Source organism: Rana temporaria, chromosome 2 (genome assembly GCF_905171775.1).
Source record: "Rana temporaria chromosome 2, aRanTem1.1, whole genome shotgun sequence".
Taxonomy (NCBI): Eukaryota; Metazoa; Chordata; class Amphibia; order Anura; family Ranidae; genus Rana; species Rana temporaria.
The window spans coordinates 34,700,189-34,719,221 of NC_053490.1; the positions used below are offsets into that span (position 1 = coordinate 34,700,189).

A 19,033-nucleotide genomic window follows, 5' to 3' on the forward strand; every position below is an offset into this window, starting at 1 on the left:
GAATGTTAGGGTTATTGATGCAAGTACTGTAGGTTTAGTAGGAAGGTTATGGTTATAGGAAAAGTTATTGTTAGTGTTAAGCTGGCCAAAAATATATTATCTTTTTTTTTTGATCAGCCAGCCATAGATTGCACCGCTGTTGATCTCTGGAGGGATTTGGGGAGCAGAAATGTTCTAAGTTTATTTTGTGAAAGATATTTATATTAGAGTTAATGGGAAGTTTAGTGTTAGATTTTACAATGTACCGATCTCCCAGGCGCTGGGAGTTAATATATCACCGGCTTCCCATCAGTAGAAACCACAAGAAGTGTTTATTTCAAAAGAAAAATGGGAACTCCGCACAGAAACTGTTTTGATCAAAACCCAGGAAAAATGAAGTGAAACGGTTTTATTCTTATTCTTTAAAAAAAAATAAAAAAATGCAATGTGTTTCCTCCTGATATGACGACGGTGATATTTTGGCCTGTAGACCTTGTGCTGTACCTAACAATCCCAAGTGTGATGGTGACATTTCCCCGGTGATGATGTCATAGATGTGTGTATGTTTGAGTGCCTGGAGATGTGTGAGTCTCAGCCAGTCACTCCCAGCTCCTCTCCTCCCTCCTCTCCTAGCTTGGCCTCTCAAGGTATTCATTCACACAGGCTGATAGCTGGGGAACGAGCCTGGACTGGTGGTGAAGCGCTAGAAAAAGCATGCTGATTCTATAGACTTTGGATCCTGGGATTGGCAGGCGACTTGAGGGAGGACATGTAGCCTTCTGGAGGTTGGGAGACCCCCCAAGACATTGGTTCCAACTTCTACGGTGAGTACTAAATACATTGCTGTGATTGCTAGTAGAACTTTGTGGAAGTTCAGGGGGTGTGGATGTTGTTTCAATAAATATACCGCAAACCGTGCCAACTTCCTCATGCAGAATGACAACGCATGGCCCGCTAGCTGCTGTGGAACTACAAAAGCCAGCATGCCATGCCAACCTGATTATGGTTACTTGCAAACAAAGTCTGCCCAGTGCAGGATTGGGGATATCACAAACAATGCTGAAGTATTATTATTATTATTATTATACACGATTTATATAGCGTTTTTTACGCAGCGCTTTACAATGTAGAGGGGAGACAGCACAATTACAGTACAGTTCAATACAAAAGGGACAGGAGGTATTCATTCTACTACAGCCTTATACACAGATCCAGCCCAGGGGCCCCATAATCTTCTATTGCCCGGGGGCCCCATGAGTTGTCAGTCCGCCCCTGCACAGATCTGTCTGTAAGGGGCAGCTCTCACCACAATTTCTGCGTTCCGGATGCGTTTCTACAAGTGCGCTTTTTTATGCACTCTGTTGCGTTTTTGATGCATTCCAGTGCGTTTCTTTTGCATTTTTGATGCATTCCATTGCGTTTCTTTTGTATTTTTGATGCATTCCATTGCGTTTCTTTTGTATTTTTGATGCATTCCAGTGCGTTTTTTTTGCATTTTTGATGCATTCCAGTGCGTTTCTTTTGCATTTTTGATGCATTCCAGTGATTTTTTTTGCATTTTTGATGCATTCCAGTGCGTTTCTTTTGCATTTTTGATGCATTCCAGTGCGTTTCCTTTGCATTTTTGATGCATTCCAGTGCGTTTCTTTTGCATTTTTGATGCATTCCAGTGCGTTTCTTTTTCATTTTTGATGCATTCCATTGCGTTTCTTTGGCATTTTTGATGCATTCCAGTGAGTTTCTTTTGTATTTTTGATGCATTCCATTGCGTTTCTTTTGTATTTTTGATGCATTCCAGTGCGTTTTTTTGCATTTTTGATGCATTCCAGTGCGTTTCTTTTGCATTTTTGATGCATTCCAGTGATTTTTTTTGCATTTTTGATGCATTCCAGTGCGTTTCTTTTGCATTTTTGATGCATTCCAGTGCGTTTCTTTTGTATTTTTGATGCATTCCAGTGCGTTTCTTTTGTATTTTTGATGCATTCCAGTGCGTTTCTTTTGCATTTTTGATGCATTCCAGTGCGTTTCTTTTGTATTTTTGATGCATTCCAGTGCGTTTCTTTTGTATTTTTGATGCATTCCAGTGCGTTTCTTTTGCATTTTTGATTTTTTTTTCCAGTGCGTTTTTTCTCCTTTTCTGACATCATCTCAATTGAGGACAGTGGCTGCTTTCACACTGCTTTGCTGGAGAAAAAAAATGCATCAAAAACGCATATGCAGTTTAAGGCTGGATTCACATCTATGCAGCTTTAGTGCTTTTTGCATTTTGCAGATTTGCACTACAGTCCATTTAACCACTTAAGCCCCGGACCAAAATGCAGGTAAAGGACCAGGCCCCTTTTTGCGATTCGGGACTGTGTCGCTTTAACTGACAATTGCGCGGTCGTGCGACGTGGCTCCCAAACAAAATTGGCGTCCTTTTTTTCCCACAAATAGAGCTTTCTTTTGGTGGTATTTTTTTTTTTACCTCTGCGGTTTTTATTTTTTGTGCTATAAACAAAAATAGAGCGACAATTTCGAAAAAAATTCAATATTTTTTACTTTTTGCTATAATAAATATCCCCCAAAAATATATAAAAAACATTTTTTTTCCTCAGTTTAGGCCGATACGTATTCTTCTACATATTTTTGGTAAAAAAAATCGCAATAAGCGTTTATCGGTTGGTTTGCGCAAAATTTATAGCGTTTACAAAATAGGGGATAGTTTTATTGCATTTTTATTATTATTATTTATTTTTTTACTACTAATGGTGGTGATCAGCGATTTTTTTCGTGACTGCGACATTATGGAGGACACTTCGCACAATTTTGACACATTTTTGGGACCATTGTTATTTTCACAGCAAAAAATGCATTTAAAATGCATTCTTTATTGTGGAAATGAAAGTTGCAGTTTGGGAGTTAACCACAGGGGGCGCTGAAGGAGTTATGTTTCACCTAGTGTGTGTTTACAACTGTAGGGGGGTGTGGCTGTAGGAGTGACGTTATCGATTGTGTCTCCCTATAAAGGGGATGACACGATCGATGCAGCCGCCACAGTGAAGCACGGGGAAGCCGCGTTTACACGCGGCTCTCCCCGTTCGTCAGTTCCGGGGACCGATCGCGGGACCCCAGTGGCGATCGGGGCCGCGGGTCCCGGTCCCTGAGCTTCGGACCGAGCCGCGCGCGTGCCCGCGACCCACGGCTGGGTAGATGGACAGGACGTACCTGTACGTAGATGTGCCCAGCCGTGCCATTCTGCCGACGTATATGTACAGGCGGCGGTCCTTAAGTGGTTAACATTGTTTCCTATAGGAACATGTTCTGTAGTGCAAAATTGCAAAATGCAAAAAGCACTAAAAATGCATAGTTTTCAGTTTTGCAGAAAGACACCACAGTCCATTTAAAGTGGTTGTAAACCCAACCCCACAACTTGCACCTACAGGTAAGCCTAGATTAAGGCTTACCTGTAGGTGCAAGAAATATCTCCTAAACCTCCACGATTGAAAGATATTTACCCAAAAACTGGCACCGATGTCTACAGTGGCCCGGATTCAGGTAGATTTGCGCTCTTTTTACGGAGGCGCATGGCAACGTTTTTGCCCTGCGCCCCCGCAAATTTACTGCGCTGCCCTTGATTCACGGAGCAGTAGCTCCGTAAATTGCATGGGCGCACCGGCAAAATGCCCGGCGTAAGCGCGCGCAATTTAAATGATCCCGTAGGGGGCGGGAATCATTTAAATTAGGCGCGTTCCCGCGCCGATCGTAGAGCGCATGCTCCGTCAGGAAACTTTCCCGACGTGCATTGCGGCAAATGACGTCGCAAGGACGTCATTTGCTTCAAAGTGAACGTGAATGGCGTCCAGCGCCATTCACGAATCACTTACGCAAACTACGTAAATTTGAAATTTCGCGACGCGGGAACGACGGGTATACGTAACATTGGCTGCCCCTGCTAATAGCAGGGGCAGCCTTACGCGAAAGACGCCGTTCGGAAACGACGTAAACTGCGTACGCAGGGCTCTCATAACGTTGTGAATCGGCGTTAGTATGCAATTTGCATACTATACGCTGAGCACAACGGGAACGCCACCTAGCGGCCATCGCAAGAATGCAGCCTAAGATATGCGGGCATAAGAGCCTTATGCCGCGCGTGTCTTAGGCTGCAGTCGGCGTAACGAGGTCCCTGAATCAGGAGCATTCGTTACGCCGGGGCAAGTAAGCAATTGCGCTGTGTAACTATGGTTACACAGGCGCAATTGCTTCTTGAATCCGGGCCAATGTATGCGTGCCGTAGTTAATGGCGCAGGCTCACTAGCGGGCTGGCTCCATGAATGGAATCATTCCAGGATTATGCCGGTCCATGTGCGGGAGTGACGTCATCGCTGCTCCGGCCAGTCACAGTGCCGGAGCGGTGATACACAGAACGGATATCGAAGCAAGATGGCGGCGGCGGCACATCTTTACATTTTATGGAAAGGGTCATGGCCTTTTTTTTCTATTTTTTGGTACCATAGACTTCAATGGATAAAAAAACGTGTATTGAAAACCGCAAAATGCACCTGCAACATGCAAATTGCAGCCTGCATATTTGCGAATCAGGCCTTAGGCTGGATTCACACCTATGCAGTTTTCGGTGGAACATGTTCGGTGGTGCAAATCTGCAAAATGTAAAAAGCACTAAAACTGCATAGGTGCGAATCCAGCCTTACCGCATTTCTGATGCACTTTCTGGGTGCCTATTACCCAGCATGCACCTATGAAACTTGGAACTGCGACTCAAAAAACACACCAACGCAGGTGCGTTTTAGATGCTTTTTAGGTGCGTATTCTATTCATTTCAATGGCGACCTGCATTTTTGGTGCAGTTTAGAAAATCGCACCAAAGATGCTGGCTGGTTCACAGCATGTACATTTTTTTCTGCAGCAAAAATGCACGGACGGTAGGTAACATGGATTTCAATGGCAAAGTTCACACCGTTGCCCTGCATTCCAGTGCCGTCAACAAAGGTAGATGTTGGATTTTTTCTGGAACGTGGCAACATGCATAAAACATGCACTACTGTAGAATACAATGGAGCACGTAAAAAACACACTGGAACATTACAGCAAAACAAAAATAAATAACAAATCAGGAATCTTTGGAAGAAATAAAGATGACTTTATCTTCTTTTGAGAAATCAGAATTACAAAAAATAAGTTTACTGATGTTGAAAATTTCAGATGTGTCTAAGGTGGCTGGACTTCAAATTTCCGGCCCTCACTTTCCTTTTCTGATGCACAGCATCAGGGACTCGGGCAGGGGAGGGCTGGGCCGGGGGGAAGGGTAGCAATTGCCTCCCAGGCCGCCCTGACTTATGGCCGGCAGCCACTGCCCGCTACCATTTTCTTTTTTATTCTGGTCTAGGAAGTTGGCAAGGACCTGCTAAGATCACTGTGGTGAGAGACCCTAACACCAAAGCTGACCCACCCCATGTAAACTGCCCCAGTTATGAGGTTGCATTGATGGGCACTGGAGTTGACTGCACTGGTAAGGCTGCATTGAAAAACCAGATGGGCCATGGATGGTGAGCTGATTCGGCGGTTCAATGGGCCAATTGACTGAACCTGCCCCCCAGGCCTAGGCTTGCCAGCCCTCCCCTGGACTCGGGTGTAGGCAGTTACAGAGGGGTAGGTGTGGGAGGAGGAGGAGTAGATTGAGCCCTCTCTCCTCTCCTGTCTGACATTTTCGGCTTACACAACTGCAGCCAGCAACCCTGCTGGTAGGCCATAGTCTGGTCTAAATAATGTATCTGGGTTTCAGGGGGTCTGAAACCCGGACACGTAATTCCAAAACTGAACTGTCCGGATGAATCCCGGACAGGTGGCAACCCTATTTAGATATGAGAGTTTGTCCAAACAGATTGCAAGGAGATTGTTCAATCAGATTGCAAGGAGATTGTTCATTCAGATTGCAAGGAGATTGTCCAATCAGATTGCAAGGAGATTGTTCATTCAGATTGCAAGGATATTGTTCAATCAGATTGCAAGGAGATTGTTCAATCAGATTGCAAAGAGAATGTTCAATCAGATTGCAAGGAGATTGTTCATTCAGATTGCAAGGAGATTGTTTAATCAGATTGCAAGGCGATTGTCCAATCAGATTGCAAGGAGCTTGTTCGGTCAGATTGCAAGATGTATGTTCAGCTTCTCCAACATTGCTTAGCAATCTTACAGGACTTGATGGGTAGCTGATGTGAAACTACAAGCCTTGGATTGCTGTGGCCATCTGTGCCAGTTTGGACTGCTGCCCAAAAAAAAATAAAAAAATCTGCATTGTATGCCACTCTGAGACAGGCTGGCATTGTTGTGGCAAGACAGTAGCCTTGTAGGACTGGTCCTCTGACTTTTGTGGAAAGACGACAGTTCCCAGCTTGAGATGCCAGTTAGAGACTCGCTGGCACTGAAGGGCACTGATAGCCCCGATGCGGTGTGCCATGCCGGCTTTCGTTTTTTATTGCAGTTCCGTGTTTTGATAGCAGAGAGATAACAGTTTGTGATGTGGAAATGTGTTGATGCTTTTTCTCTTTCTTTAATCTTTTATCACCCACTGTGCTGAACAACTGCTGAAATAAAATAAATTATCCACACGGTCTATTGTTTGTAGTCTGAGAAGATTGATAGGTTGGCATTAATTATAGTAAAGCACAATCACTGTTCAGAATGACTAAACAGAAAGCACAGATTAAGTGGTAAAGAGGTTGTAACCCTAAAAAAAAAGAAAAGAAGAGAGATCCTGTTCCCTTATAGCAGGTTAAACAGCACAGTGCTTGTGCTGTCTAATCGGTCCCTCTCTATGCTGTAAAAAACCTGGTTGATCCTGCCTGTCCCTGTGTCCCCCTTAGTGTGCTGACTGCGGTAATCATTGCTGCTGATCCATGATTACCGTGGTCAGGTTACTTGCCTCCATCATCCCGCTGCTCTCATCTCTCCCTCCCTCCCTGCCTGTCAGCTCCTGTGTGTGTGAGCCGCCCCTCCCCTCCTGCCGCCATTAATAGTTGGCAGTAAAGTTAAATAAAGGTTACTGCCAGCCCCCCTCTTTTATAAAAGCCATCCTACACTGTGTAAATGTTTGTGTACAGAGATGCCTCTAAATACTTGATATTTTCTGTCCGGCAACATGACCTCTGATTGTTCTAAAGGCTACAGCAGGAGGGGCCGAGCAGATACCACAGCAGTCACGTGACCTCTGGTCGCTCTCCTCCTCCAATCTAAAGGCTACAGTGGGAGGGGCTGAGCAGATGCCACAGCAGTCACATGACCTCCGGCCGCTCTTCTCCAATCTAAAGGCTACAGTGGAAGGGACTTAGCAGATACCACAGCAATCACGTGACCTCTGGCCGCTCTTCTCCTCCAATCTAAAGGCTACAGCAGGAGGGGCCGAGCAGATACCACAGCAGTCACGTGACCTCCGGTCGCTCTCCTCCTCCAATCTAAAGGCTACAGTGGGAGGGGCTGAGCACATGCCACAGCAGTCACATGACCTCCGGCCGCTCTTCTCCTCCAATCTAAAGGCTACAGTGGGAGGGGCTGAGCAGAGACCACAGCAGTCACGTGACCTCTGGATGCTCTTCTCCTCCAATCTAAAGCCTACAGTGGGAGAGGCTGAGCGGATAGCACAGCAGTCACGTGACCTCCGGTCGCTCTCCTCCTCCAATCTAAAGGCTACAGTGGGAGGGACTGAGCAGATACCACAGCAGTCACGTGACCTCCGATCGCTCTCCTCCTCCATTCTAAAGGCTACAGTGGGAGGGGCTGAGCAGATAGCACAGCAGTCATGTGACCTCCGGCCGCTCTTCTCCTCCAATCTAAAGCCTACAGTGGGAGAGGCTGAGCGTATAGCACAGCAGTCACGTGACCTTCGGCCGCTATCCTCCTCCAATCTAAAGGCTACAGTGGGAGAGGCTGAGGGGATAGCACAGCGGTCACGTGATGCCAGAGGGGATCTCGCTGTAGCCCTTAGATGGGAGGAGGAGAGCAGCTGGAGGTCACATGACTGGCCAGAAAAGATCTGAGATCAGGCTTTTAAAAACCTTGTTTTACACTAACACAGTGCAGGATTGCTTCATAAAACAGAGGGGCTGGCAAGGAGTTTATTTTATTTTTTTTACTTTAGACAACACTTTGAACTCTGGCCACAAAAAGTTTTATTTGAATATATTCCTCAATAGGAATCCGCAGAGGATCCACGTTTCAAACCCAAGTTGCCTAAATCCCAGTTATTGTTTTGGAAATGTAGTGATGACATCATCAGTGGGCTGGAGAGAAGGACTGTGGGAGGGGCCTAGCAGGGAAACTACAGGAGGGGGCGGAGACAAGACCAGTCACCCTGCACAAGGAGAGAGAGCAGCAGTGAGCGGTCTTTATTACAGGAAACTCCTGCACAGAGGGAAAAAAATTGCCGTCATTACTAGTAAAAAAAAAGATATTAATAAAAATGCCATAAAACTACCCCCTATTTTGTAGACGCTATAACTTTTACGCAAACCAATCAATAAACGCTTATTGCGATTTTTTTTTTTTACGAAAAATATGTAGAAGAATACGTATCGGCCTAAACTGAGGAAAAAAAATGTTTTTTTATATATATTTTTGGGGGATATTTATTATGGTAAAAAGTAAAAATTGGCGCTCTATTTTTGTTTATAGCGCAAAAACTAAAAACCGCAGAGGTGATCAAATACCACCAAAAGAAAGCTCTATTTGTGGGGAAAAAAAGACGCCAATTATGTTTGGAAAACACTTTGCACGACCGCGCAATTGTCAGTTAAAGCGAGGCAGTGCCGAATCGCAAAAAGTGCTCTGGTCTATGACCAGCAATATGGTCCGGGGCTTAAAGCGGAAGTAAACCCATCGATGTAACACTTAAAAAAACTGTTAACATTCCCGACATCCCGGGAATGCTAACTGCACATTGGTTGTGCTCTCAACCAAACTGTCAAACCATCCAATGGCTGGTGTCATAACTGATCACATGTGCAGCTTCATGGCAGTTGAAGATTGAACAAAGGCCAAGATGGCAGCTTCCCTGGCTGAAAAAGATAGGAGGGTTTACTTCCACTTTAAGTGGTTACGATTGACATTTCCCTTTAAGAAATCTGGCATTTTGTGTGCATTCATTTTTTTTTTTTTTTTACTTCTTTATGGTAAACATATGATAAAGGGGACAAAAGGACAATGTCCCATAAGCCATAGTTCCCAGATAAGCATGTTATTATCACTGTGAGAATCAAGGTAGATATCATAGACTGGCAAATCAATAGACAGGAAGGACAGTTCACAAAGAGACTTTTATGACTTTTCTGTCTAATTGTGATACCAGTGGTGAGATGATTGGATCTTTGTGACACGGGGGCATTATCCTGCTGGGAGGAGCCATCAGAAGATGGGGACACTGTAGTCATAAAGGGATGGACATGGTCAGCAACAATACTCAGGTAGGCCGTGGCATTCAAATGATACTCAATTGGTATTAGGGTGCCCAAAGTGCGCCAATACAATATCCCCCCCCCCACCATTACACCACCACCAGCCGGAAACCATTGATACAAGGCAGGATGGATCCATGCTTTCATGCTGTTTACCCCAAATTCTGACCCGTCCATCTGAATGTTGCAGCTGAAATCGAGACTCATCAGACCAGGCAATGTTTTTCAAATCGTCTATTGTCTAATTTTTTTAGTTTCCTGTTCTTAGCTGACAGGAGTGGCACCCGGTGTGGTCTGCTGCTGTAGCCCATCTGCTTCAAAGTTCGATGTGTTGTGGGTTCAGAGATGGTATTCTGCATACCTTGGGTGTAACAAGATGTTATTTGAGTTACTGTTGCCTTTTTATTATCTCAAACCAGCCTGCCCATTCTCCTCTGACCTCAACAAGGCATTTTCTCCCACACAACAGCCGCTCACTGGATATTTTCTCTTTTTTGGATCATTCTCTGAAAACCCAAGAGATGGTTGTGTGTGAAAATCCCAGTAGATCAAAAGTTTTTGAAATACTCAAACCAACCCGTCTGACACCAACAACCATGCCACGTTCAAAGTCACTTAAATCCCCTTTCTTCCCCCATTCTGATGCTCGGTTTGAAAGTCAGAAAGTCATCTTCACCACGTCTAAATGCCTAAATGAATCGCGTTGCTGCCATGTGATTGGCTGATTAGCAATTTGCGTTACTGAGCATTTGAACAAGTGTACCTAATAAAGTGGGCGGTGAGTAGACATGTGCATGACGATTTTGATCCGTTAATCAAGTTATTTTTAGTTAAATTTGGTTGATTTGTTTTTTCGGAATTCGTAATCGAAAATTTAGAATTTTCTTCGAATTTACCGATTTTTTTTTTACTCAAAATTATCAAATCGATACATTTTTCGAATCGGTCTAAACGAAAATGTTATATTGTTTTCAAATCGAATGCAGCAAAGTGAACAAACAAAAAAACATCTTCATCAAATGATTACAATGACTCTTTAACCACTTAAGGACCCCTTCACGCCGATATACGTTGGCAGAATGGCACGGCTGGGCACAATCACGTACCTGTACGTGTCTCTTTAAGGCCCAGCCTTGGGGCCGCGACCCGGTCCAAAGTTCCGTGACTGTGGAAGCGGGACCCGGGGACCCGATCACCGCCAGTGTCCCGCGATCGGTCACCAGAGCTGAAGAACGGGGAGAGGTGAGTGTAAACACACCTTCCCTGTTCTTCATTGTGGCAGTGTCAGTGATGGTCTGTTCCCTGATATAGGGAAAGACGATCACTGACGTCACACGTCCAGCCCCGCCCCCTACAGTTAGAAACACATATGAGGTCACACTTAACCCCTTCAGCGCCCCCTAGTGGTTAACTTCTAAACTACAATTGACATTTTCACAGTAATCAATGGATTTTTATAGCACTTTTCGCTGTGAAAATGACAATGGTCCCAAAAATGTGTCAAAATTGTCCGATGTAAAAATGCCATAAAACCATCCCCTATTTTGTAAACGCTATAAATTTTGCACAAACCAATCGATAAATGCTTATTGCGATATTTTTTTACCAAAAATAGGTAGGAGAATACATATCAGCCTAAATTGAGAAAAAAATATGTTTTTTATATCTTTTTGGGGGATATTTATTATAGCAAAATGCAAAAAAAATTGCATTTTTTTTCAAAACTGTTGCTCTATTTTTGTTTATAGCGCAAAAAAAAAAAAAAAAACGCAGAGGTGATCAAATACTACCAAAAGAAAGCTCTATTTGTGGGAAAAAAAGACGCCAATTTTGTTTGGAGCCACATCGCACGACCGCGCAATTGTCAGTTAAAGCGACGCAGTGCCGAATCGCTAAAAGGGGCAAGGTCCTTAATCTGCATAATGATCCGGGTCTTAAGTGGTTAAGTCACCTTTGGCTTAACACAAACAGCATTATTTCAAAATAGTACACTAATAACACACACAGTCTTTGGGCCAGATCCACAAAGAAGTTACGTCGGCGTATCTATTGATACGCCGCGTAACTTCTAGGATGCTCCGGTGTATCTTTGTTTTGTATCCACAAAACAAGATACGACTGAATGTGGGCTAGATCCGACTGACATATGTCTTAGTACGCCGTCGGATCTTAGATGTATATTTACGCTGGCCGCTAGGTGGCGCTTCCGTTGATTTCCACGTCGAGTATGCAAATTAGCTAGATACGCCAATCCACAAACGTACGTCCGCCCGGCGCTTTTTTTTATGTCGTTTACGTAAGGCTTTTTTCGGCGTAACGTTACCCCTGCTCTATGAGGCGTACGCAATGTTAAGTATGGACGTCGGGCCAGCGTAGAATTTTCCGTCGTGTACATCGTTTGTGTAAAACGTTCGCGAATAGGGCTTTGCGTAAATTACGTTCACGTCGCCTAGGCATTGAGCGGGCGTAATTTTATTTGAAAATCCGACGTGATACTGAGCATGCGCGCGCATGCGCCGTACGAAAAAAGCGTCATTTACGTGGGGTCAAGCTTGTTTTACATAAAACACGCCCCCCTGTTCATCATTTGAATTAGGCGCCCTTACGCCGGCAGATTTACGATACGCCGCCGTAACTTTAGAGGCAAGTGCTTTGTGAATACAGCACTTGCCTCTCAAAGTAGCGGCGGCGTAGCGTAACTACGATACGCTACGCCCATTTAAAGATACGCCGCCCTACGTGGATCTGCCCTACAGTATATGAATATGATCAAGTAAACATAACATAGCAAGTGAAAAGAAATTACTGATCTGTTACTAAATAAACCTGTTTTTTTTGTTTGTTTTTTAAGACCGAAACACAGAAATAACCAATCAGGTTCCATCTATTATAAATCGATTATCCAATGGGAAAATAATTGCTCATTAGGGTGAGGTTCTCTGTCCTGTAGTTCTGTGATACTTGTCAGTGTGTAACCAGAGGTACAATCTGTACCATTTTTATTCCTTTTTACTGCCTATTTACTTGTCACATTATCAGGGAAGATTGTTGTGTAGTTAATAAATAATTAGTAGAAATAACAGCAGAAAAGTTGTCACTCCGGAATTGCTAATGAATGTTAATGAGTCCATTGAGCGGACAGATTCCAGGAAGTGAACATTCTTGTTGTGTAGGACGGGTTCCGCTGGGAATAGATGGTGCTGGGGACGATTATTCTGCAGAGTAAATGAATGAAGTGCACTACCATATGAATGGCTGGGTATAGTAGATTGATATTTTATTGTACATTTTTATTGATTTTTACCACATCCGCTTGGTGCTGCTTTGTTGTTGGTGCTCAGAGAGACCGGAGCAGACAGAAGCATAAATGTGTCATCACAAGGGCATAGGTTACTGTTAGCAGTTAAGGGTTAATATTAGGGTTAGGATTTAGGAGATTTAGCATTAGTGTTAGATTTAGTTGTAGGGTTTAAGACTAGGGTTCGTTTTTCGGAGATGTGCTGCTAGGGTTAGGATTAGGGTTAGATTTTAAATGTGCTGCTGGGATTAGGATTAGGGTTAGATTTTAGATGTGCTGCTAGGGTTAGGATTAGGGTTAGATTTTAAATGTGCTGCTAGGATTAGGATTAGGGTTAGATTTTAGATGTGCTGCTAGGGTTAGGATTAGGGTTATATTTTAAATGTGCTGCTAGGGTTAGGATTAGGGTTAGATTTTAGAAGATTTAGCATTGGGGTTAGATTTAGTTGTCGAGTCGACGCATGCTTGGAAGCATTGAACTTCGTTTTTTTGAGCACGTCGTTGTGTTTTACGTCACCGCGTTCTGAACCGAACGCTTCTTTAACCTATGGTGTGTAGGCACATCAGTCCAGCAGTCAGCTTCATCGGTGAACCGATGAAACGGTCCTTCAGTCCGTTCTCATCGGATGGACTGATCGTGTGTACAGGGCTTTAGATTTGAGAAAATGTACTGTTAGAGTTAAGACTTAGGTTAGGTTTTAGCAGATTCAGTGCTAGGGTTAAGATTAGGGTTAGTTTTTATATGTGCTGCTAGGGTTAGGATTAGGGTTAGATTTTAAATGTACGGCTAGGGTTAGGATTAGGGTTAGATTTTAGAAGATTTAGCATTTGGGTAAGATTTAGTTGTTGAGTTTAATATTAGGGTCAGGTTATAAAGATTTACTATTGGGGTTAGGTTTTAGGCAAGATTGAGATTAGGTTTTAAGAGATACCATGTTAAAATAGGATTAAGAGCTAGGTTAGGTTTTAAGAGATTCGGTGTAAGGGTTGATATTAGAGGCTAGGCTTTAAGAGATTTAGCACTAGGGTTAGATTTAGTTGTAGGGTTTAAAGGGGGTTGTAAAGGTTCGTCTCTTATTTTCTAAATTGTTTCCTTTAAAGCGGTTGTAAACCGCATAAACTTTTTTTTTTTTCCCCAAACCTGCAATGCAAAAGGCATAATAGGCTAGTATGCACCGCATACTAGCCTATTATGAAATACTTACCTCGGAAAAAGGTGTGTACCACTTACCTGGTCCACGTCGAGCAGGATGTCATCTTGCTCCGGCGTGTCTTCCGGGTATCGCCGCTCCAGCGCTGTGATTCGCTGGAGCGGCGATGACGTCACTCCCGCGCGTGCGCGCGGGAGATTTAAAATCGGCAGGGTCCAGCGGATGCCGGTCCTTCAGCCGTGGATTCCCCCCTGCGCATGCGCCGCCCGCATTGCGGGGGGAATATCTCCTAAACCGTGCAGGTTTAGGAGATATTCTCCTTACCTACGGGTAAGCCTTATTATAGGCTTAACTGTAGGTAAAAGTCCAAATAGTGGGTTTACAACCACTTTAAGCTAGTGCATTGTTGGTTCACATATCTTTTTCTTCAATTTCCCTTCTAAATGTTCTTTTTTTCTTTGTTTGAATTTCTCACTTCCTGTTTCTCCTCAGTAAGCTTTCCACCATCATCTGAGCGGTGGAAAGTCATTTAGAACAGCTTACTGATCACATTACTGAGGAGGAATAGGAAGTGAGAAATTCACACAAAGAAAACAAAGGAAAAAAAACATTTAGAAGGGAAATGGAAGGAAAAAGGTAAGTGAACAAACAATGCACTAGCTTAAAGGAACCTATTTAGAAAATAAAAAACCTTTACAACCCCTTTAAGACTGGAGTTCTTTTTTTAAAGATTTAATGTTGGGGTTGGGAATAGTGTTAGATTTGAGAAAATTTACTGTTAGAGTTAAGACTTAGGTTAGGTTTTAGCAGATTCAGTGCTAGGGTTAAGATTAGGGTTAGGTTTTAGATGTGCTGCTAGGGTTGGGATTAGGGTTAGATTTTAGGAGGAGATTTACCATTTGGATTAGATTTAGTTGTTAGGTTTAATATTAGGATCAGGTTATAAAGATTTACTGTTGCGTTATGGTTAGGTTTTAGGCAAGATTGAGATTAGGTTTTAAGAGATACCATGTTAAAACTGGATCGTTTTTTTTTGTAAGGTTTAATTTTGGGGTTACGAATAGTGTTCGATTTTAGACAATTTACTGTTAGCGTTAAGACTGAGGTTAGGTTTTAGGAAAAGTGTTAGGCGACCGCCATGGCCGCCGAGCACCCGCGATTGCCCAGTAACTGAGCAGGATCGTGGATCTGTGTGTGTAAACACAAAGATCCACGTCCTGTCAGGGAGAGGAGACTGATGCTGTGTCCCTTGTACATAGGTACACAGAACGGTCACCTCCCCCAGTCAGTCCCCTCCCCCCACAGTAAGAATCACTCCCAGGGTACACATTTAACCCCTTCCTCGCCCCCTAGTGTTAACCCCTTTCCTGCCAGTCACATTTATACAGTAATCAGTGCATATTTATAGCACTGATCGCTGTATAAATGTAAATGGTCCCAAAAATGTGTCAAAAGTGTCCGATGTGTCCGCCATAATGTCGCAGTCCCAATAAAAATCGCAGATCACCGCCATTACTAGTAAAAAATAAATAATAAAAAAAAAATCATAATTATGTCCCATTATTTTGTAGGCGCTATAACTTTTGCGTAAACCAGTCACTATACGCTTATTGCGCTTTTTTTTTTACCAAAAATATGTAGAAGAATACGTATCCGAGTAAACCGAGAAAAAAAATAGTTTAAAAAAAAAAAATTGGATATTTATTAGAGCAAAAAGTAAAAAATATTGGGCTAGATTCAGTAAGAATCGCCTATCTTTAGGCGGGCGTAGCGTATCTCATATACGCTATGCCGCCGTAACTTTGAGAGGCGAGTCCCGTATTCTGAAAGAAGAGGTGGGCGTGTTTTATGTAAATAAAGCATGACCCCATGTAAATGACGTTTCTAACGAACGGCGCATGCGCCGTCCGTGAACGTATCCCAGTGCACATGCTCCTAATTACGCCGCAAATAGTCAATGCTTTCGACGTGAAAGTAAATTACGCAAAGCACTATTCGCGAACGACTTACACAAACGACGTAAACGATGGAAAATTCGACGCTGTCCCGACGTCCATACTTAACATTCGCTACGCCTCATATAGCAGGGGTAACTTTACGCCGGAAAAAGCCTTCCGTAAACGACGTAAAAAAATCCGCCGGGCGCACAAACGTTTCTGAATCGGCGTATCTAGCTCATTTGCATATTCTACACGGAAATCATTGGAAGCGCCACCTAGCGGCCAGCGTAAATATGCACCCTAAGATGCGACGGCGTAGGAGACTTACGCCGGTCGTATCTTAGCAACATTTAAGCGTATCTCAATTTGAGCATACACTTAAAGATACGATGGCGCGGATTCGGACTTACGACGGCGTATCTACTGATACGCCCGTCGTAAGTCTTTGTGAATCTAGCCCATTGTGTTTTTTTTTCAAAATTGACGCTCTTTTTTTGTTTATAGCACAAAAATTAAAAACCGCAGAGGTGATCAAATACCACCAAAAGAAAGCTCTATTTGTGGGGAAAAAAAGGATGCCAATTTTGTTTGGGAGCCACGTTGCATGACCGCGCAATTGTCAGTTAAAGCGACGCAGTGCCGGAAGCTGAAATGTTTCGCCTGGGCAGGAAGGGGGTATATGTGTCCAGTAAGCAAGTGGTTAAGGGGGTGTGGCAGGGGGTGTGTCCTGTGCCTACATATTTTTGCTAATAGGTGTCCCTTGTTCCCATCTCAAAAAGTTGGGAGGTAAAAAAAAAAATTATTGAGGGAAAAAAAAGTTGGGAGGTATGGAAATGTAAAAAAAAAGTTTAAAACAAGTAATTACAATCTACTTTCCTATCTATTTACTAGCAGCATGAGTTTTACAAATAGTCAAAGTTGTCTGAGAGAGTGAAGTTCTGCTTTAAATTATTTTTATTATTATCATTTACAAATTTAACGGACAAATGTGTTGAAAATTTCCTGTACCTCATTGTATCCAAAAAGATTTTTTTTTACATTTTTAGCTGGAGGTGTTCTTTACACAAATGGAGATTATGGCCCAGATTCACAAAGCACTTACGCCGACGTATAACAAGTTACGCCGACGTAAGTGCAAATGTGCGCCGTCGTATCTGTGCGCCAGACCCACAAACAGATATGCGCCTAAAACCAGGCTACACCCCGCCGACGTAGCTTGCTTACGCCAGTGTAGGGTGGGCGCACATTTAGGCTGGGTGCATGGTGCCGCTCCCATTGATTAGCTATTCAAACATGCAAATGAGGGAAATACGGCGATTCACGAACCTGTGTGCGCCCGACGCAGGCTACGCGAGGTGCGTGTAAGTTGTACGTCCGGCGTAAAGTTAAGCCCCATAAAGGAGGTGCAACCCAGCAGCAAACATGCAAAGGTCTGCACCAGGGAACACAAGCTGGCGTATTTTACGTTGAACGTGTGTCTGGCTGGGTGTAGGTTACATTCAGGCCGTACGCAGTGATCCGACGTAGTTTAGGCAGTTGCTCGGACGTGGTTGTGAGCAGGGGGATGCGTCCACGTCACATGCGCAGTTCGTGATACGTATCTGTCTGGCGCTTGGCCCATCATTTGCATGGGGTCACGCCTCATTTGCATGGGTCACGCCCATTTCCACCAACGCCGGTGTACGCCTTCGAATCCCACGCCACGCTGGCGCAGTGTTGGGAGCACTGGCTTGCTGAATGCATTGCTTGCCTCTCTGCGCTGTGTTGGTGTAGCGTACATTGGTTACTCTACGGCGGCGTAATGTGCGCCTTGCTCTCTGTGAATCTGGGGCTTTGTGAGCAGATAGAAAAGGCGCCGGGTTATCACACAGGAAAGAATATTTCTCAGACTAGGCTTTCAAGCCCGACCAATCGATCCTTCTATCTGCGAGCGGTCAGCTGGCGGTTACCTAAGCACAGCCGGGATAGGGGACGACTATCTTATGTCAGCTTACATGTTGTTGTTCATTATCTGGGTGTATTTTGCTGTGCAGTGATTATATTGTATGCCTTCTGTAAGGCCATCTGTATTTATGTGTTTCATTTTGGCTGCGTCGTGCTTTGTATTGAAGGTCTGGAGTGTTTGTTCATGGGAGCTTGTGAATGTTTTTTCGTCTTTCCAGCTCTATATAAAGGATTAAATTACTGGATTTAACTGTACTGGAGGTATGCAAGGCATGTCAGTACGTCTTCCAGGCTTGGATCTTATGTAATCCTACCACTCCTTTATCGTTGCTTAACACAGAAAACTTGAGACCTGACGCGACTTCTTACGTCATCATAACCCAGATGCCCACATTTTGGCCCAGATTCACAGAGAGCAAGGCGCACATTACGCCACTGTAGAGCAAACACTGTACGCCACGCCAACGTAGCATGGAGAGGCAAGCATTGCATTCAGCAAGCCAGTGCTCCCAACGCTGTGCCAGAGTGGCATAGGTTTCGAAGGCCCACGCCGGCGTAGGTGGAAGTGGGCGTGACCCCATGCAAATGATGGGCCGAGCGCCAGACAGGTACGTATCACGAACTGCGCATGCGCCGTGACGTGGACGCATACACTGCATCCCCCTGCGCCTGCTCACAACCACGCCGGCACAACTGCCTAAGCTACGTCGGATCACCACGTACGCCGTGAACATAACGTACACCCAGCCAGACACACGTCCAACGCACAATACGCCAGCTTGTGTTCCCTGGTGCAGACCTGTGCATGTCTGTTGCCGGGTTGCACCTCATGTATGGGGAATAACTTCATGCGGGACGTACAACTTACGCGCATCTCCCGTTCCATGCGCCGGGCACACGCACGTTCGTGAATCAGCGTATTTCCCTCATTTGCATGTTTGAATGCCTAATCAATGGGAGCGGCACCATGCGCCCAGCCCATATGTGCGCCCACCCTACGCCGGCGTGTGCAAGATACGCCGGCTGGGTGTAGCCTATTTTTAGGCGCATGTTGGTTCGTGGGTCTGCCGCACACATACGCCGGCGCATATTGCCACTTACGTCGGCGTAACGTGTTATACGTCGGCGTAAGTGCTTTGTGAATCTGGGCCATTGGATCTACAAGTGATTGTCCTCTGCCGAGTGGAAACAAGTGGCTGACAAGTTGATGCAGTTTTACCGCAGACTAGAATACAATTGTTGAGAAGATAAAGTGGATCTGTGCTAAAATGTTGG

At 44.3% G+C, this 19,033-nt stretch overlaps 1 protein-coding gene across 1 annotated transcript in view; it reads left to right on the plus strand.

The window, feature by feature from the left end:
- Positions 1 to 595: 595 nt before the first annotated feature.
- Positions 596 to 19,033, plus strand: part of LOC120928940 (P2Y purinoceptor 2-like) — a 112,829-nt gene continuing 94,391 nt past the window's right edge. Inside the window, exon 1 of the mRNA XM_040340049.1 lies at positions 596 to 803. The gene's annotated coding sequence lies outside the window, so the exon portion shown is untranslated. The remainder of the gene's footprint in view (positions 804 to 19,033) is intronic.